General features: G+C 52.3%; 1 protein-coding gene across 3 annotated transcripts in view; it reads right to left on the minus strand.

Annotated features, from left to right (window-relative positions):
- The window catches only part of CALN1 (calneuron 1), a 367,399-nt gene that overhangs the window by 337,614 nt on the left and 8,818 nt on the right, over window positions 1–20,967 (minus strand). For 2 of the 3 annotated variants that reach the window (XM_032460337.1, XM_032460334.1), the window contains exon 1: window positions 456–759. The exons of the other annotated variant lie outside the window; for it this stretch is intronic. The gene's annotated coding sequence lies outside the window, so the exon portion shown is untranslated. Of the gene's footprint in view, window positions 1–455; window positions 760–20,967 lie in introns of those variants that run through there. 3 annotated transcript variants of the gene reach the window in all.

Here is a 20,967-nt window from a genome sequence, read left to right on the forward strand (position 1 = left end):
ATTGTCTGGGGACATTGAAAGGTTACTAAGATGAGTCCCAAATATGGACTCAGAATGCTGACTGTCACCTGGACCCTACCCTGGTCTGGCTAGGTCCCACTGTCATCCGCAGCACAGCTGAGCCCTTTGGTTTCTGTGCCCTGCCCCCAGGGCCAGCCACTGGATGAGTTGATTCCAGCCCCTGTCCCTCGATCTTGTCCCACTGAAGCTGCTTTGGAAAAAAACTGGAACATCAAAAAATATCCCAGATCCAACCCCAGGCCTTGGTCAAAGCCTTTTGTTTCCAGCCCCAAGAAAAGTTTCCAGAACCAATCGACTACAGGACAGAGGAAACAGCAGCGCCCCCAGCTCTCCCTGGAGGATCCCTCTCCCCACCCCAACAAAAGGAGCTTTCAGACCATGACGGCTACAGCCCAGGCCTGGCTTTCCCTGTAGGACCATATTCATTCACCCACCTCCTGGCCAGAGCTGGCCCTGCTGCCGCCAGCTTCCTGAGAATGATCCCTGAAGGTCATGCAGGCTGGCACGCAGAACACACCCAGGGCAGGTCAGTCCCACCTTCAGACCCGGGGCTGCCTCCCGCACCAACGGATGTTAGTATCTGGGCATCCTGGCAGAGGGGGCAGAGGCAGATTCTGCTACACACACACACACACACACACACACACAAACACACACACACATCCATTCTTCTGCTTCCAGAATGTCTCTGCTGTCTCTAAGGCTTTCTGTTTTTAAGAGTCCCCTGCTAAAATTAAAATACTCCTGAGAGCAATTAAGCTTTGGCAGCTATTAACTTAATTATCAGGTAATACCGTATCTTCTCATCGCCCTCGCCAGGTGGGGAGCGGCGGTGCAGGAAGATGATTCACAGGCTGGTGTCAGACGGTGGAAGGATCTGAGACCAGGGAGTTTAGCAAGAGGCCCAGAACAGCCCATGGTGGGACTGAGACTGGATCATTCATTCTGTGTGTCTACCCAGGGCTGGGTCCTTAACCAGGCCTTAAAATTATGTGCTCAAATCAAACACGCAACCATGGAACGAGATCAACCCAGTCACTCCCCAGTTCACACCTGGGGAGACTGAAACTCAGAGGTCAGTCCACTTCTAAGGGTCACACAGCTTCTCTCACAGGCCAGAGGTCTTCCTGATGCAAGACAGGGGCTCCTGTGATGGGTGGTGGAAGGATGCTCACACCACCGGCCCAGAACCTCCCACCGCTATCACCCCCACCACAGCAGGGGAGCACAGAACTTTCCAGAGATATGACAGAAGAGTGAAGTTTGGAAACGCTCAATGTAAACCGCCAACACGTGGACCAGACCACACGTTCTCTGTGCCCTCAGCCTTCCTCGTTACTGGATCTGTATCTTTCACCACCATCTCCTTCCGTTTTTGTGACATGTCTGGGTGGCCTGAAACCCCACAGTCATTTAATTTCCTTTCCCCATGGCTGTCCTCTTGCCTCCAAATGTATATCCTGAATTCCAGCTATGCTATAGACTGAATTGTTCCCCACCCCTGCAAATTTATACACTGCAACCCAAACTCCCACATGACCATGTATGAGACAAGCCCTTTAAAGAAGTCATCAAGGTTAAATGAGGTCATACGAGTAAGGCCTTGATCCAATAGGACTGTGGCTTTATAAGAAGAGGAAGGGATCTCTCCCTCTCTCTGCCCCTCTCGCTTTCTCTCCCTCTGTCTCTCTTTTTCCGCCACGTGAGGACAAAGTGAGAAGGTGGACATCTCCAAGTCAGGAAGAGAGCCCTCACCAGAACCTGACCACACTGACACCCTGATCTCAGACTTCCAGCCTCCAGAGCTATAAGAAACTAAATGTCTGTTTAAGCCTCCCAGTGAATGGCACTTTGTTATGCAGCCCAAGCTGACTAACACAAGGTTAGCATCCTTCTCTCTGCCAGGGCACTAGAGTCTAATTCATACTAGTGTGTGACCCACTGCTGGTACATCAGCATTACTTCTTTCTTATTATAAAACAGGGGATGGTGACTCCAACGCCCAAGGGGCTGGGGGTAATGTAAAGAGGCAAAGCAGCCAAGAGACAAGCAAGGGGGTGACCGTGGTGAAGTGGTCCACCTTGTCCAAAGGTGTAGCCACAGCTCATCACCGACTGGCTGCTGCTGTGAGGGACTCTGACCCAGCACGGCCAGATGTAATGTTTAAAGAGAAGCTGGAAATCCAGGTGGTTAAAATAATAAACCAACTGATATTTAAGTGCTGGCAACTACTTCAGAGTTTTAAAACACTTCGTGAGAAAACAACCACGACATTAAAAAACACAACGACACAAGACCAAACACCAATGGTAAACCTCTTTGTGGGCTGGCTCTGGCCTGGGAGCCACCAGGTCACAATCTCATTTTGCAAGAACCTCCTGGGACAATTCTGGAAGCCAGAGCAGTGGCTCAGATGGTGGGAGCCCGGGCAGCGGGAAGAGGCCTACGAGAGCTTGGGGCACGGACTGGCCATTGGTCTCACCATGGGAAGTGCAATCAGGCTCCCAGTAGTGGCTTACCCCACTAGTGGTCACCCAGATGGCTGTCTCTGATGTATTCCCTGGGGTCCAGGACCCTCCATCTAGAGGCAGCACAAAAACTGACTGACAGCCTTGACCCGACACCCAATTTGCTTCCACAGCACAGGGCTGCTCTTCTGGAAGCTGACCATCAGTGCCTATGTGGGCCCCTTCCCCACCCTTGACACTTTCCAGTCCCCACCAGGAACATCACACCCAGCTGAGGACGGCACAGGGCTGGTACAGGAGGCAGAGGAGGGCAGGGCAGCAGCAAGAAGCCACAGGGAGCTCAGGCCAAGGCCCTGGTCCAGGGTGCCCGTGGCCAAAACATGTTTCAGGTGCCAGGTCAGCTGCCAGAGGGGGCTCCCACAGAGGCCCGAGTCCTGGTTCAAGCTGGAGACCAGGAGACACGCTCCACAAGAACAGCTGAGGCGGCCCGGGCTGGAACCTGGGAAGCACCAGTGCTGGTTGCTGCCCTCACCCCCCATTCCCAGGGAGGGTCTGGGCAAGGCTGCCCACTCACTGGGGTCAGCAAGGTCCCCAGCTCAGTGGACTCTGAGGGTTGAGGGCTGGGGTCCCCGGCACACCAACCACATCCTGCAACCCCTACTCCGCCTCTCCAACCCAAACGAGACAAAGATTAAACACCAGACAACAAAATCAGGGTCAGAAGCACCACGAGTCTGCGTGGACAAGCAGATGAGGACCTAAACTGAAAGTGACAAGGAACCCAGTTTCAGGCCCGCGGGGGCTCGGCTGGCACCGGCTGCAGCTCCGGGCCCCCCAGCCCTGCTCTGTCAGCCACGAGCCTCCCCTGCCAGTGCTGGTTCCTAAGTGACTTTTCCGTCAGGCCCTGTGTGTTTGAATGTATTCATTATATTTTAATATGATTATGTTCAATCCAGTAGACTGAAACAGATTTGTCCAGATGTATAATTAGCTTCTAAATGCTTGTTATTCTTGGTGGCAGTGTTGGCAGAGGTCTGAGAATGGACAGGAGTCCATTAGCTCATGTCCATTAGTCATGGCTGTGGGAGGGTCATCTGTGGGTCTGGGCTCTCCCTGGCTGCCCTGGGACGCAGGGACCTCAGACTCCATCACTGGGATCGCTAGGTCTCCAAGTCCCGGAGCCCCCTCTGCCTGCCTTCTCTTCCCCATTCCTCGCCTTTGGCAGGGCTCTCCCGCCCTGACCCCCACCCCAGGACGCTGGAGGATGGCAGTCCCCACATTCGCATGGTGTCCCTGGCACCCAGCACAGTAGCTGTATCTTCACCACACCTGGCACTTGTGGTCGACCGGCCTCCGCAGCCCCCGTCCCTCTGTCTCTGCGCATGTGGACTCCTCCAGCTTGAGAGAGCCTGCAGCGGCAATGACTACTCTTTTGGCCAACCCTCTCTGGATGAGCCCCAGTGGTTCAAGCCCTTTCCATCCCCAAATGGTAACTTCACTTCGGGGCAGACCCCGACCCACAGAGGAGGCTGGAAGGAAGAAGACCCCAGGAACACTTGGTCTCCTCACCGGTGCCGGGCAGGGCATCTATTGGTCATCTTTGACTCAGGGCTGATATCTGGGCCGTCTTGGGTAGTCCTCAGAGCTGGGTTTGGGCAGTGCTGGCTGCTTCTCTCAGTCCAGACTGCAGGGATACTGATGCTCCGGACGCCACTCTTTCCCCAGAGTCATCCTAGGGGTCTGTCCTATTTTCCGAGCACTCCCAGGGTGGATATGGATATCAGGTGCTCACCATCATCCTAACCCTGACCCCGACCTTACACCTAACCTCCAGGCTATATGAAGACATAAGCAGCAGGCAGATTGGGAAAAGAAGGCAGCATGTAGCCAGGCACAAAGGTTTCAGACAAGACCTAACACTCCACCTGGCCGTGCTCCAGGCCAAGAAGAAATAACTACCCAATCTCACCCCACGCCCTGCAGGCAACACCGCCTCCTACAGCCCCAAACAGACTTGCTTTTTGCTTTGCACCAGGTAGATGCTGCCTGAGGCCTCATTCACTGCAGATGGAGACGTGGGTTCCAGGGCCCCTGCCCTGCAGCGGGGGAGCAGAGACGCAGAGGGGGAGACAGGCTGGGCTCATCTGAGCACCTGGTCCCAGGATAAGGGACTCACTGCTTCAGCAGAAGGCCTGCTGGGGCTGATTTATTTTGGGGGATCGCTGGGCATGGAAATCCAGGCAGGATTCCATACTTTCCTCTCTGCCCAGTGCCTCTGGGAGCCGTCCTGAGCCCAGCCCCGCCTTGTGAGCGACCACCCCGCCTGGCTGTCTATTTGTACAAGGAGCCCCGCCCTCACAGGAGGCTGAGAAGCTGCAGGGGCCCAGGCCGCTTTGGGTTCCTCCCCTGAGGATCACCCCCTGCTCGGAGAACCAACCAGTTACAAACCCACGTCCTGCCTCCTCTGCCCCTAACAGGCTCTCTCTCTTCAGGGGACGGGCAGCTGTAATGGGCTCTGCCTGTGGCGCCAAGCACCCCGGCACCATGTTCTTCTTAAAACACTCCCTTCCAGGGAGATCGGATTTTAACACACATTTATCACTTACATTTTTAATTCTTCTTGATCCTTCACATCAGCTTCTACCTTTTCATCCTGCTTCTCTTTTTTAACCTTCCCGTTAACTTCTTACCTTGCTGGCTTTATCTCTGACACTCATCTCACCGATTTCATCTTGTAGGTATCACTGAATCTTTAACTGTGAGTTCAGGTGTTCAGAATTTGCTCTTCTTTTTATTTCCCCTTATTTTTCTTTCAATCTCAAGTTTCAGTTTTCCTGCGTCCTACCATTCCTACGTCATTGCACACGGATGCTTCCTTTATTTTTTTTTTCATCACTCTTTCCTCTTTTGTTTCACTGAGGAGCCCACAGAAAGCCCAGCCCCAGGGCAGGGAGTGCGAGGCTGCACGCAGGAGAGGGAGGAGGCGTCCTTCCTTCTCTCCAGTGAGGGCTGGCTCTCCAGATAACCTCGCCCCCCAGAAGGCAGCAGGGGACACTTGCTCCGCCCAGAGGGCCTTGCATCCTCGTGCCCCGCACAGCGCACAGCCTAGGGGACCTAGGACGAGGCCTCCCATCTTGGAATCCAGCTTCTCTGCAAACTACCGGCATTTAAATTCAGGCCCTCCAGGCAGCCAGAGGGAGGGGCCCAGCTTCCCAGCCCTGAGCAGGAGACCCCTCACCGCCAGGGACTCGACTCCGTCACCGGTCGAATTCCAGACTGATGCCCTGTGTTTTGTGGGACTTCAAGAAGACACTTCCGCTGGGCAGCCCCTCCAGATTTCCTTTCCTCCACCGCATGCAAGTGTCTAAGTGGGCTCCCAAAACGCCGGCCCGGCTGCAATGCAGCAGCAACATCTGGGGCGTTCACATTTTTCAAGTACCTTAAAGTCTAAGTTTTTAGAACAGAGAGCTAACACTTTTAGTGCCCCAACCTGGTGGCACTTGTAAAGTGTGATGATGAATTCTGGACCGGCTAAACCCCTGCCCTAGCATTTCTGAACCATCTCATCTTCAAACCATGGGCCTCACAAAAAATAGGAATGGAAGGCAGGGTTGTTTTCACCCATCCTCCTTCTTTTCTACCTTTATCACCTGAGGCCGGTCCTAGATGAACCGCCAGGTTCTCAGGGTTCAGGCGGGTCTGAGGCTGGGCCCGTCTCTGAGGATTCTCTTCCAGGGATGAGGCGGGTGCAGGGTGACTTAATCAACCCGGGGGCTCCTGGCTTCACTGGCATGATCCCCCTTTGCGTTGCTGCAGGACCTCAGAAAGAGGGAGCTGGCTATGCTATCCATCCCCCCCCCCCCCGCACAGCCTCACCGAGGGCTCCTCCTGTCCCGTTTCCACCAGGGACTGTGTCCCTGGAGCTGCAGGTGCCCGTGATGGCGTTCCTCATGGGTCACGAGTTCCAGCACAACTCCAGGCCCCTCTGGGCTGCGTGACACTGTGAATACACTCCTGGTCGAGTGGGCTGGCCATCCTCAATTAGGAACATTAATATGTAGCATCATTACTAATGCTGCTAACACTGACTGAGCGCTTCCTACCACCACGCCCTGTAGCACACTTTGCAGACCATCATCTCAATCAGTCTTTCCTCTAATCCCCGTGGCCAACCCGTGAAGCAGGGGGTGTTCCTATTTCTGCTGATGGATGAAGAAACCAGGATGAGAGAGGTCACAGAATGTGGCTGATGATGGACACCCAGATTGGAATCCAGGCCCGCCTGCACAGAGCCCAAAGCCTGGGCTGCCCACGGTCCCTAAGAGCCTAGAGAGATGCTATCTGTTGGGCTTAGTAAAGAGGTTCCAATAATAAAAACTAATCGCCTTCCTCTTTCCAGGGTGCCCTTGAAGGGAGCCAAAGACATCAAGAAGCCCAGCTGAGAGGGAGCAATGCCTCAGACTAAAGGCTCCCTGCTGCCCCCGGCAGGCTTCTCTGCTGGGCTGCTGGCTCCCTGCTCAGGCTGGGAGGCCAGGAGGGCTCTTCTGCCACTGACTTCCAGGAAAAGGATATACGGCAGGATGTGAGGTCCAGACTTGAGTCCACTTACCCTCGAACCGAATGGAAGAGGCTCATCCGGCAGAGGGACCAGAAAGGGCTGCGGGCCTGGTCCAGCCCAGTCTTATGAGGCTGTTGGCTTATCTAGAGACGGCTGGTTCTCTACTTGAAAAACCATGAGCCCAAACTTCCCAGAGAGGCAGATGGGCCCAGGCAGGGCTCTTCTGCTGTGACCACGGGGCTGAAAGGATCCCCCTAGGGGCACTCTCTTGGGAACCACTTCTGTCAACCTCCCCTAAGTCTTGGTTCTGTGGATGGTGACCAACTACAGTCAGCACAGACCGCTGGTGTCTGCTGCTCATCCAGACTCCCCACTGCTGGGGCCCATCACCCCTGGTTACCACTCTTGCCCCGGCCTCCATCCTCCCCATTGAGAAGACCACAGCAGCCTGCTTCCACTCCTGCCTGTTCTCCAAAGACCCAGAGAGATCTCCGGAAAGCATGAAATAGATTGCATCGGGTCCTGTTGAAAATCCTCCTTGATTTCCAATTCTATGTAAATTAAAAGGCCAGTGCCCTCCGTGGCTATGAGGCCCCGTGTGGTCCGGCCTCTGACCACCCACTCTACACACCCAGTTCATTCTTGCCTCGGCATTTCTATACCTAATGCAACCCCTGGAGGGCTCCTGCCCAGACCCGTGACCATCCGGCTTCTCTTCATCAGTCAGGTCTCAGCTCAACATCACCTCCTAAAAGCAGCTCTTCCCAGCAGTCAGGTGAAGCGACCCCTGCACGTACACACTCCAGACACTCTCTGTCCTGTTTTTTCCATCAGAGCGTTTATCACTATCTGAAGTGATCTTATCTAGTGGCTGGCTAGCTAGCTATTTACTTGCTCAATATGGGAGTTCTACTGATAATAATTGCAGAGTAGCTCATGTAAAACGAACTCCCTACCAATAACAATCATAAATTCTGGGCAATAACTAAAAGGCAATGTTCAAAAGACACTGAGAGTGACCACACACAGGAAGAAAGTGAAGGGGAGTTGATACGTGGAAGAGTGAAAGTCATTCCCTGTTTTTATGGCTTTTACCTAAAGGAAGCTCCTTCCCCACAAGCCCCTGTCCGTGCCCTGTGAGGCCAGAAATTGAAGGAATCAGAAGACAGAGTTCATGGCATCACCGGCAGCTAGAAAGTAGAGGGACGTACCAGAAGGGAGAGAGTCAGAGAGGGGAGACCCAGGTATAGTAAGTAACTCTGCCAAACCTCTGGTCGACCCCAGGACTACACTCCCAGGACAGGCTCAGGCAGCCTGGCTAGGCCTCAAAGAACTGAAGGGATGTTTCAGCTGCTGTCCAGCTAAGTCAACTTCCTGCCAAAACAAACAAACTGACAAACAAGTCAATAATCTTTAGATGTATATAACAAAAACCAGCGTCTTTGACACGTTTCACTCACAAAGTCCAGGACTCAACCCAAAATTACTAGACATACAAACAAACAGGCAAAGTGACCTCTATTCAAGAGAAAAGGCAACTGATGGACACCAAGCTCAGGTTGATTCAGATACTGGAATAGCTCAAAGACAGAAGAAAATATTTGCTAAATTCGTACTGTCTGTCTTTCCCCCCTGGAACGTGAGCTCTGTACGTGTGGGACTCTCACCTGTCCTGTTCCTTGCTCTAACCCAGCACCCAGAATAACAAATGGTCATAGAAAGTACCCCAAGATATGACTGCGATGTTAAGTAGGACTGTATTTTTCCCTCCTTATTTTCTGTCCTTAGTTTGAGGCCCCTCTTAGAGTCACTGAACATGCAGAGAACAGAATGATCATTATCCTCTTTAGAACAGAGGGCATGGTTTTATGGTCGTGAATTAGTGGCTGTTATAGACAAGTAGCTTTGATCTCTAATTACTGCCAAAAAGAAGGCATGTAGATTAGTTACTCTGAAACCCAATGTCATCATTTTTTCAGAAAACATTCTTCATCATTTAACTGCCTTGGAATCAAACATATGTATATAAAATTAGCTCGTTCCAGGACGTATATGCTTAATTTGTGGCCAGTTCATTTTGGAGGAAATGATAATGTCTAAAGGTAAAGATAATAGTTTTTTTTTTTTTTTATGGGAAGGTTAATTGCCAAGGTAGATGTTGACATTTTTTTCTGATTAAAAGTTTTTCTGCCACAGTCAGACTTGGGGGAGTTGCTCGATCCTTGTTCTAGACTTTACATGAGACCCCAAATTCTCCCAGAGGAGTTTCTCAGCTCTCCGCAGGCAGGGTGATATTCAAAATGGACAACAACCAATAGGGTGCAGGCACTGACCAATCACAACAGAGGCTAACTGAGTACCAACCCGTCAGAAGAGACGACGCCAGCTCTAAAGAGCTGGTCTGGCCGTGGATGCGTTTTGAATAGCAGTTCTATTCAGTAAGGTGTCCTGCTCACCTCCTCGGTTTTTATAACAGGATTTCAGGGCCACCTCCAGCTCCACCAACTGTTTAAGCATATGGGATTGTACGCAACCAGCAGCCCGGGGCAGCTGCCCTCCGAGGTACTTGTCAAGGAGGATTACCTCAAAATTCACTGCCCAGTGCTCCCGCTGTTGGGAGGACAACTGCCCATCAAATTAAGTTGAATCGTTTCTCTAAACCATGATTTTAAGCTATTACTAATGGGAGGGGACCCCTTTCTTTAAGTAGATGTTATGAGGAACCCCAACATGAAAAATGCAAGGGACAATGCTAAGGGGCTTGGGGTGGATAAACCCTCAGTGCACCCCCATCCTTTACATTCCTCCCAACACACACACACACACACACACACACACACACACTCCTTAAACACTGCAGGAGTCTCTGATGCCACGTCTTGGAATCACTCATCATGGAGAAAGGCTTGAAGGAAAGGCGATTTGAAATCATCTCAATTCTGATTAAGACTGAGTCAGACCTTCAGAGAGTGTTTTGGGGCAGCTCTATCTCCCTAACCATCCCCCCTATCTTGAGGAATGTTCCAAGAGGCAGCCCTGTTAAACTCCTTGCCATATGGCAGTAAGGCCTTTCGGGACACTGCATGGTCGCATTATAACTGTGTCCTCCTTCCAAGGACCCACAGGGAAAATTTCTCTCTGTATCCGGTAACAGGAATCGCTGTGCCTTTTTTGAGCAGTTGGTTAGCTTTTATTGCACGGACGCTGGGTCTTTAATAAGGGACTGCTTGCGTCTCTGTGTTGGCTGAGAGGAAGCGCAGGGCTGCCCCAGAGTTCCACCTCTACCCAATGCACAGGCTCTGATGTCATGAATTTTGGGTCCTCACCTCATTCTGGCTCCACTCTTGCTTTTCCTGTCTTGTTTTCCCTTTGTCTTGTTTTCTTTGTCCACTTATTTTTTTCATTTAATTACATCTTGCGGTTGGATATGCATCTTTGCAAACCGCCTTCATCCTTCCTGGAACAAGGTAGAGGAGATATAAATGGATCCTAAACGTGGGGTTTCTGCAGTGCGCTCTGGCTCTCTTTAAGTTGGCCACTTTATGACCGACTTCAGCAGGCACCAGCTCTCACATCAGCAATTTCACTGTCTTTTAAAACCAGGAAATCACTCTGCCTGGCCAAAGAGACAATGCTGATGAACTAACTAGATTTCACGTTGTTACATATTCATGTAATCTTGTTATCGTCTGTGTATACGGCTCAACCATGCCAAGAGGAGGTGGGAAAGGAATAAACCCATCGCTCTGTCTGCATCAAAATATTTGTTACCTTCCCGACACGGCCCATGGACTATCCTTAGGCTCCAATGGGGCAGAGGAAAGGGGAGGGAGGATCTGGAGTGCTGGACACTCACAGGAGGTTAGGTGCCTTACATTTCTGCTGGTATAATTTCATTTTCCTCCAAATCAGTGACGAGAAGGGAGAAAGCCATCTGCATCAACAGTCTAAAACATTGGTCATTCTCCCCACAACTTCCCACACAAGTGGCGGTCTTAGTGACCCAGGGTCAGAAAAACGGCCTAACCAGGGTCCCCACAGGAGCAGCACATCCACAAGAAAGCAGGAACTAGTCACCGGGTCTCCCCAGCTCCTAGTGCGACGTGAACTCTGATGCTAAGGCATCAGCTATGCTCATACACAGGGACAGAGTAGAAGCAGGCTGGAGGAAACCTCTCCCGCAGGGACTGGGAAACCAAGATCTCCCCTGCTGGCCTGGGCTTTTCAACTCACCATGGACCACACAGATCACGGAGAGGCTGGGAGCCCCCTGAGCTCAGGGCCCAGCTCCCCCAGGACTCCATGATGGTGCCTGTGGTTTCTGGTATGTTATGAGTGGAAATCCACAGGGTACCAGTGGGTTGAGGAGACCCCGAGGGCAACTCCAAGGCACAGTGGCAAAGACACAAGGAAACTCTCAGTCTTGGCATTTGGGGAACATTCTGAGCTTTTCTTTCTTACTTTTTTTCAGGTGGAAGTGTCTCCCGGTTCAGGTGAGTTTACAATCTAACTAGTCTCAAGGTGGCAATAAGAACCCTGGACTAAAAACCCAATGAGGATGCTGCCATCGGCTCAAAAGCACCTCTTTGGGGTTTGGAGACAACAACTTGGGACTTGGTTCAAAATGCACATGGGAAGTCATGGATCTCCCCCTGCCTCTCCCCTCCCCTCCCCCCTCCATCCTGAGGTCTCGAGAGAGCATTTCTCTCTGCAACAGAGGATGCATCATCCCCCCACTTCCTACAGAACTGAGCAGCAGGGAAAATGCCCCAGTCTCATCTTTGGAGGATGCTTGGGAGACCTGGACAGCCCAGTGACCAGCTCCCTGGTGATGGAACCACCAGGAAACATCCATAGCTGAGCAGGGGAAAATCTGGCACCTTTGTTTGGTTCTCAAAAGGCAGAATGGGAGACAGGCCTGCGGATACGGTAGAAGAAAACATGGTGAAAGACCACAGGCATCAGCCTTCCGAGCTCGGACATTCGATCCCAGGATCAGAGAGGGGAGGACCCAGGCCTCCTGAGTGGAAGCACGCTGGCGAGACGTGAGGCCCCCCCCTCGGCCGACCTGGGACCTCCCTGAAGGGGACAGACGGGCCGCTCTCCCATGGGATGGGGACTTGCAGCCCCGGAGAGCCCCGGGCAGCGGCTAGGAGAGGCAGCAGCCAGCAGGGCTCTCCGCGGACCTGTGAATTTGCTGCCCCGGCAGGACTCTCTGGAGAATTCCAGGAGCCAAGTCTCGGCCTCCCTTTGACAGAGTCACTTTTCATCTTCTTTGGCTCTGGGCGCCGGCAAATGCACACAGGCAAAAATCAGTTAATAACTATGCACGTTTTATAATAAATTTTAACAATTTAAGAGTCTGGTACAGCTTTATTATAGTTTTTATTTCACCACACTAATTCAGTGCGTAATAACCTGCCAGAGACACAGAATTCACTTGACATATGCTCTGAGAGCCAAGATAATGGAATACGCTGAGGAAAAACCTTGGGTCACACCCAGCGATGCGTTCCTCCTTCCCCTGGGAATCGGGGAGGGGAAGCAGCTCTCAGCGTTGCTGGAAGGGGAGTGTGATCTGAGTCCCCACCCGGGTCCCAGCAGCGGGCTTCCCTGTGGTTCTGTCCCCTGTAGAAGGACGTGTGGAGGGATGCGCTGGGCTTAAGGACAGCCTGACTCTTTTGGGATTAGTCTCGGAGCACAGCCTGCCCCACTGCATTCCTGGGATCTTTTGGTGAGAAGGTGGAATGGCTCATCTTCTTGGGGCTGGCAGCTGGCCAGCCGCACTTCATTCAGGCCTGACTGAGGGAAAGGAGACCAGCCCAAAGGAAAACCTCCTGGGAGCCAGATCCGGCCCCACCCCACCCCCAGCAGTGTTCTCAAAGTGTGGCCCCAGACCACCGGCCTCTGCATCACCTGGGAAGCTGTTAGACAGGCAAATTCTCAACCCCACCGCAGTCGTACTGAACCTGCCATTCCAGGGGTGGGGCCCAGAAGTCGGCGTCTTAACAAACCCTCCAGGGGATTTTCAAGCATGCTGGAACTGGAGAAACAGTCAAGTTTGAGAGCTCAAGAGGGGGAGTTCTGGAAACGCCCACTGACCCTCTGATCAAGCAGCCCTGAGGTCTGCGGGTGAGCTCTGCCGCTGCTCTCTTTGCCTGGCCAGGAAAACCCAGGCCTCAGTCTCCTCACTTGGAAAACTAGGACACAGGCTGGACACGCGCTAGGGCCTCCCACAGCCCTGACGTTCTGGGGCAGATGGCTGCAGGGAAGCCAGCAGGTGTCACGCAGGGCCCCTCTCGTTAGGGAGGGGCCGGAGTGGAGCACATCCTAGAGGCCCCCGCACGGGTGTGTGGCGGTCAAGGGCATCTTGGCTTCAAAACAAAGGAGAACAGTGTGGAGGACAGGGGTCCATGGCCAGGAAAGTTAAAGAGGGAGAAAGCAAGTTACACCGAGAGAGGGGGTGTGTGTGTGTGTGTGTGTGTGTGTGCGTGTGTGCTCATGTAACTGCGCACACCGCAAGAATTTATCCAGGTCCTTGCTTCTTTAATTTTCTTTTCTCTCCCCTTTATCTCTTTCCTCTATCTCGTGACCATCAATTTCTCCAAGAACATGATTAAGTCTCTCCCCTTCTATAGAGAACTAAACAAAGCGCATCCTGAGGTTTGTCCACTCCCTCTGCCTGCCACCCTCTCTCTCTTTCCCATCAGAAGGGACCTTCCTGAAACAGTGGTCCCCACTTAAATGCGTCACTTCCCAGCTCCAGTTCCTTCCTCGGCCTCCCTCAATCTGGCTTCCGCCTCATCGCTCCAGGAGACTGTGCTGGGCGCCTCCTGCTCTCCAAACCCGAGGGTCACTCCCCAGCCCCTACCTTGATCTTTCTCTCTGGCATTTAACTTCCCATCCTCTCCGGGGTCTACCTTCTGATGCTAAATAACTGCCACTCTTTGACCTTTTTTCTCCTTAGTTTAAATTTTTATATTTGATGTTCCATTACAGACGCACATACATGTCATACTATCCAAAGTAAGTTATGGAAATAGACAAGGTAGAGTCCACCAGATTTTCTCAGTGTCCCTTAAATGAAACTCCAGAAGAAAATATTCTTTTAGAACTAAATGCCAGAAAAATGTTACCGTCCTTAAGGAACTAGCACATCATCTCATGAACAATGAAACTCAAGAAGCAATTCCCAAAAAGTTGGGAACATCAAATTGATCATGTCAGTCCCTCGGGAGAGAGGGGGGTTCTGGGGTGTGACCCATGTCCTGGATCTTGATCAGAGCACTGGTGACATAGTATGTTCCGTTAGTAAAATTGTATGGAGCCATATAATTAATGATAGGGGAACTTCTAGGGTGTGTATTGTACTTTAGTAAATATTTTCAGGAATTCCCATTTTCCTTTTTCTGACCAGAAGTTCTGATCAGATTGGAGTCTCCATTATATTCTTATACAACCCTTTGACCTTTATTTGTGCATATAATTTTTTTTCTGATCTTGTTCTTCTATTGTAAATTGCGTTTTCCTTGGCACAAATTTTTTCTCCTTAGTTTATAATTATATATTTTACATTTCAATATATATACACAACCAAAATGCTATCCAAAATGCTTTATGGAAGTAGACAACGTAGAGGTAAATAGATACTCTTTAAAGTGGATAAAGCCTATTTTTTTTTCCTCTGCATCCTTCATGCCTGGCACATAATAGCTGTTCAAGTAACACTGAAAAAAAGAAAAGTCTATCTGTAAAGGAAAAGAGAAAAAGAGGCCAAAAGGAAATGGAGACCTTAGAAGTCAAGAAAGGGTTCTTTTTAAGATGAAGGAAACCTGAGTGGGTCTCTGAGGATGTTGGGAAGAAGCCAAGAGAAAAGGACAAATTGCAGATGGGGAGGGTGATCTCTGAGCCTTGCTCCCAGGACAGGAGAAGAGACGGAAGACACGAAGGGGAGAAAGTGTCTTAAACAGGAGAGACATCTCTTCTTCAGTCTCCTTGACTGGTTTCACCTCCTCTCTTTAACCTGTAAATGGTTGTAATGCCTCAGCCTTCAGTGCTTAGTCCTCTCTACCCATCATCCATCTCCTGATGATCTCACCTGACACAGCTTTAAATACCATCTGTACGCATGGCTCCCAAGGCTGCATCCAGCCCAGATCTCTCCTGGGCAGTCTCAGGACTGCCCACTCAGCATCTCTGCCCGGATACTCAACAGACGTCTCAAAGTTAGCGTAAGAAATATCAACTCCTGATCTTCTCCCAAACCTGTTCCACCCACAGTTGTCCCCACTGGAGGCCAAAGAAGCTTGAGTCATCCTTGACTCATCTCTATCTCACACAACTACCTAAGTCATCAGCAAATCTCACTGCCTCCATCCTTAAAAAAAAAAACAAAACAAAACCAGAATCCCAGCACTTTGCACACGTCCACTGCTACAACCTCGTCCAGCCACCGTCCCCTCTCACTGGGATTCCCTAATCACCTCCCATCACCTACAATCGTTCCCCAACACAGTAGTTAGAAGAATCATTTTTAAATGTCTCTCCTCTGCTCAGAAACCAGCGCAAACTTCCATCTCACTCAAAGTACAAGCCAAACCTCTTAAGACGCCTCCACGAGCATCATTCCAGCCAACCTCCTGTCCCCATCCCGTTCGGGATTGTGCACACCCAGGCCTGTCACTGTCCTGGCCCCCCAGCCTCCTTCTCTGCTCTATTTCTCTCCACAACGTGTTCCATACAATTTACAATTTACCTTTCTGTGGCTTATTTTTTGTCTACCGTGCTGGATGAAAGCTTCACAAGAGCAGGAGTTTCTGCCCGGCTTGTTCACTGCTGTATCCTCAGCGTCCAGCACGCAGCTTGGTGTCTACGCTTCGTGCTCAGTACATACTTGTGGAATTCCCATCTTCCCAAGTGATTCTCTTTCCATCTCCCTTAGAATAAAGTCCCCTCCTTTGCGGGCCCCCAGGCCCTTTGGGCTCCAGCCCGTGCCCACCTCTCCGGCCTCCTCTCCCACCACATTGCCCTCCGGAACACAGCCGGATGGAATTCCCTGCCACCCCCTCAAGTGGCTCATCCCCTCTGCCCAGAATGCTCTTCCAAAGCCACGTCTCTGGGGACTCATTTTGGAGGTCAACCAAATAAGTGACCCGAGCCCAGGTTAGGGCAGGTCCCACCGCTGTGCTCCACGGTCCGCCGGACTCCCGCCTCTCCCAGCCTGTACCGTCCGCACGGACACCCTCTGTTCACCTGTCTGCCCCCCACCTGGCGAGCAGAGGTGCTGTGACTCTGGGGCTGACGCCCGCAGTGAATGCGGGTGGTGGCGGTGTTAGTTCTGACGATTATTACTACTATTGCTATTTCTATTATCTGTGATAAATATGCATTAAATCCATGACTCTCCCCCAACAGGCACTGTCTACCCCTGGATCAACTTGCTGATTAACTGACTGATCTTTTGATTGACCTGTCCTACACCCCAGAGTGACACAGCCTCTTTGTCAAAGAGCGGCAGCGTGGGAGCAGCCCACAGTGAGGGGAGGCGGAGGCCATCGTGACACTCGGCACGCAGAGTGGCTCCCAGAACACGCCTGGAGTCCCCGGGCTCCCGCTGCAGGGCCCGGTGCAGGAGGTGCCTTAAAATACGGCTCAGATTTCCCCACAAGAGGACACATTTCCGTCCCAATTTATTACAGTCCTGGGGCTCTTTGATGTGCCTGGCTCAGCTGCATCTCTGAAGTAAACTGAGTGGGCAGTGGTTTCACTTAGCCATTAAATGTCACCTATGTTGAAGGTGACATGGCCACAGACCATCATGTATTCATTCAATAAACTTTCATGTAGCTTCACCGCCCTGCCAGGCCCCGTGCGAGCCACCGGGAGTGCGGTAATGACCGGGAAGAGGTCATCCCTGCCCGCAGACACGGCGCGGGCCAGTGGTCAGTGAAGGAGCCACTGGAGCTATTTAAATACTTCCACCCTTCGTGTTATGGCTGGTTTGCCTCACTGAGGGCGGCTGCCTTCACCGGAAGGGGAGGACGGTGTCTCTCGTACCTGCTGTGTTCCCAGACTGGAGCAAAATGACTCCCTTTCACCCTGACGGCTTGACGTGTCACAGATGCAGAAGCTGAGGCTCAGTGACATTAGGTAACTAGCCCCGGCCACACGGTAGTGAGTGGTGGAGCTGAGACCCCCACAAAGCTCTGTCACTCCCCGAAGGCCCCGTCCTTTCCTCTCCACCACCCTGGGGGAGTGAGGGCCCGCCAAGGCCATTCAGGGAGCGCCCGTGGACCACAGAGCTGTACAGAGTTGCCAGGTCTAAACAGAGTCCATTGGCATCTGTTTATAGCTCCTTGAAAGCCCATCCAATCAATGTAACACACACACACACATACCATTAAGTTGAAAAGGAAAATTGACACCAAGGAACAATCTACTTATTTACTTACTGTGAACGGGCCCCGCCAGTCTGAGGACACAGAGACACCCAACCCAGGCCTCTCCCTGCCTGGGGAGGGGTTCTGTGAAGCCCAGGTTCTCCTGGCTGCCTCTAGCAAGTGGAGGAAGAAGGGTGTTGACTCTTGGGCAACAGGGTCTGGAGAAGCAGAAGGCCTGTGACCATGAGGCCCTGAGGGGGTGGAGGGAGAGGGGAGGAGGAGGGGCCCCTCGCTGTGTGAGAAGCGCCCAGGGTGGACTCTGTCTGTGAGCTCAGGGAAGTCACCCAGCTTGCCTGGGCCACAGTCCCACCTGCTCGGAACTCCAGGAGAGAGCCTGACCCTCGAGGACGCCACTCATGGACCAGCTGCAAGCAAAGCCGGGGAGGGTACCAAACCCACAGAGCCCCTCCCATGGGCCTCCCCCAGCATCCTGTGGGGCACTGCCCTCTTCCTGCTTCCACGAGCCTCTCAGTTTGCGGGGAACATCTCTCCCCGGGTGCCTCCCTCAGAATCTCCAAATTATGACCCGAATCCACTGATGGGCACAGTGATTAGGAATTCCACCAAGCACTTCATTTGTAGGCTGTGAACAGTCTCTCCTCACCAGAGTGTTTCTGCCATGGCTGAGAGTTTTATTACCCCGAGAAGACGAATCACGGTGCACCCCTGGTTTCTGAGAGGCAGAGATGCTGACTTCCTCAACACTCTCCCAGAGAAAGTCCCCACCTCCTTTGCGGGGGGACTGGAAAGGATTTAGCTGCACGCATTATAACTAAGGCTCATGTAAACAGCTCAGGACTCCGCAGGCAACAACTTTGGGGGGAAATCCCCATGCCCGTGAGCTAGGTTTTGGCTCAGATCCCTCTCCAGACTAGAGAAGCAATGTGAAATCATCCACAGTGTTTCAAAGCCCCTGGAAACATCAGTAAAAGTGCCTTGCCTCCTTAGTACCTTCCCAGGGCTGGGGGGTTGCAAGCCCTGGGAAACCTCTCAAAGCCCACGGACCAGTGTTTTGGTCTCCTGGGGACTGTTCCTCAGGATGATGAAAATGGCTCCCTCTGCCAGGGCCTGGCTTTCAGGGACATCTGCGAAGTTGTGTCAAGCTGATTAAGAGGAAACCTTTCCTTCGGGTAGGACTCGAGAAGCGCATTTCACCCAGAAGGATGCTGTGGGGGCGAAAACAAATCAACGAAGGATTTGCAGATAGATGTTCTCTGGGCCCGAGTACAATTTACAAAATGCAATGAACAAGAAGATCAATCTCCTCCCTCTCTCTGCCAGGCTAGAGCCGATTCCTGAAGAAAAACAACTCTTTGCCACAGAACCTTCGACTCAGCTAGGAGTGAGTTTCCTCAAAAGGCACAAGGAAAGGGTTATGAATTCCTGAAATCCTACAGCAGGCGTCTGAATCTAGCAGCATTCAAAGTAAAGGGTGGGGGAGTCAGGCGGCGCCGCACCGGTGTTCCTGCCGGGACAATTTACACAGAGAAAGTTGTATGAAATGAGTTTTCCAATGACACAGGAGAACAGCCGCATGGCCATCTCCAGACTGACCGAGAGGTAGGTCACTGATTTAAGAAGCAAGTCAAGTCAGGGTTCTGCCCTTTCAATGCTAACCTGAGGGAGGGGACCCAGCTGGGAGGAAATGGTCTCGCAGGAGCCCGAGCTTGAAGAAACACGTTTCCCCGGCCCCTCCAAGCCACTTTGGCAGCTAGGTGAAGCCAGGGCCAAAACAAATACATCAGGAGCTCCCTCCAGACCCCCGACCCCTCCCCTTCCTCCGAAACCCATGAAAACTTGATTTGTCTCAACTAAACACAAGCTGGGAAATTGGAGAGGAGGCAGGGGGGAAGCAGGAAGGAAAGAGGGGCCAGGCAGCGTCCATGCAGTCAGTTGTGTTATTGATTTAGAGCCACACAAGCCCCAGAGTGCCATCGACAAGGATCATACCTCCTGCTGATCTCGGGGGAAATTCTCCAAGATCCATGGCTGGGAGTTAAGGAGAATCTCTAAGCCATCAGGAAGGAGCGGAGCACTGCAGCTCCTCAGAATGATGGACCAGGGCGAGCTTTAATTAACAGGGTCTGATGCCTCTTCTTTTTTGGTAACTGAGCAGATTTAAAGGGCTAGAGTCCCAATTCGGAGGGTGCCGGTGTTGTTCCTGCTGCTGCCTTTGCTGCTGCTCCGGCCGCTGCTCCCGGCTGCTGGAGCAGCTTCCTGCAGACCTCTCTCTTCAGCAAGGAGATGGAGCCATGAAGGTGGAAAAGGGCAGCCGGTAACCCCAGGGGGGTCTTGGGCTACATGGTTTGAATCAGAACCACAGGGCTGTGGACCTAGGCGCTGCCCAGCCAAGGGAGTGCAACGTCCTGCACATTGGCTCCGAGGCCGGGGAGAAGGGCTGGGCTCCTTGCGTGCAGGTGACCTCAGGAACACCCTCTCCAGACGTGGGGCTGGAAGGACAGTACCCTGGCCAGGTGGGCGGCGTGGTCTCTGCTGTGTGCTCCTGTCTTGAGAGTACTGCTGAGTGATGGCTGCACGCATGCACACACATCTGCCTCTGCCCCTGTACACACACATACACACACACACACACACACACACACACACACACACCTGCCCAAGTCCACACATATCTGTCCATGGACACATACATGCATGCCCATGTATACACACACACACACACACACACACACACACACCTGCCCAGGTACACACACATGCCTATCATCCAGACAATCCCAAATACAAAGACACATGACCTGCAGCCAGACGCCCAGTCCATACACCTGTATTTTACAGGTAGATCGATAAGGGAAATAGTTGTGACACAGAGTGTAGCTAGAAGGGAGCCAGGTAAGGTGATGAGGTACAAGGGAGGAGCCCCCGCCTCTCTGGCTGCCTTCCCGGGAGCAGGGCTGTGTGTCAGGGATACTTTCAATTCCAGATCGTGACCCCCACAGACCCCTGGCCACGCACCCTCTTCCCACCTGCTCCTGCTGCCTATCTGTGAAGCCCCATCTTGGGCAAGACCTCACTGCCTCACTCTCATGCTAGCCTGTCCCGGGCTTGGCATCCTTACAACAGAGTTGATTTTTCTTCTGTGATACTTCTTCAGCCAATACAGCAGCGCCTTCTGCGATATTTTTAATACCATTTCCCCTAGCAAGCGCTCAAAAGAAATCTGGCCAACTGGGGCTCAGCAGACTCAGAGCCTAGCCTTGGAGTGAGTGCCGAGGGGCGCCCGGGGTGGGGGGAGCTGAGCTGTGGGATGGGGGGTGAACTCCAGATCCTGCCCAGCTCTGCTAACCAGCACAGCGGCGACCCTCTCCCATCCTGAGCCTGGATTTTCTCCTTCGCGAAATGGCAGTGTTGAACTGAGCCAGCGGTGCTCTTCAGAGAGGAAGCAAAGAGGGAGACACGTGGTCTTTTAGAAAGTGTGTTTCATTGTTCGAACACCAAGCCAGACCAAATCTTCTCGGCC

This window comes from Camelus ferus, chromosome 18, assembly GCF_009834535.1.
Source record: "Camelus ferus isolate YT-003-E chromosome 18, BCGSAC_Cfer_1.0, whole genome shotgun sequence".
Classification (NCBI taxonomy): Eukaryota; Metazoa; Chordata; class Mammalia; order Artiodactyla; family Camelidae; genus Camelus; species Camelus ferus.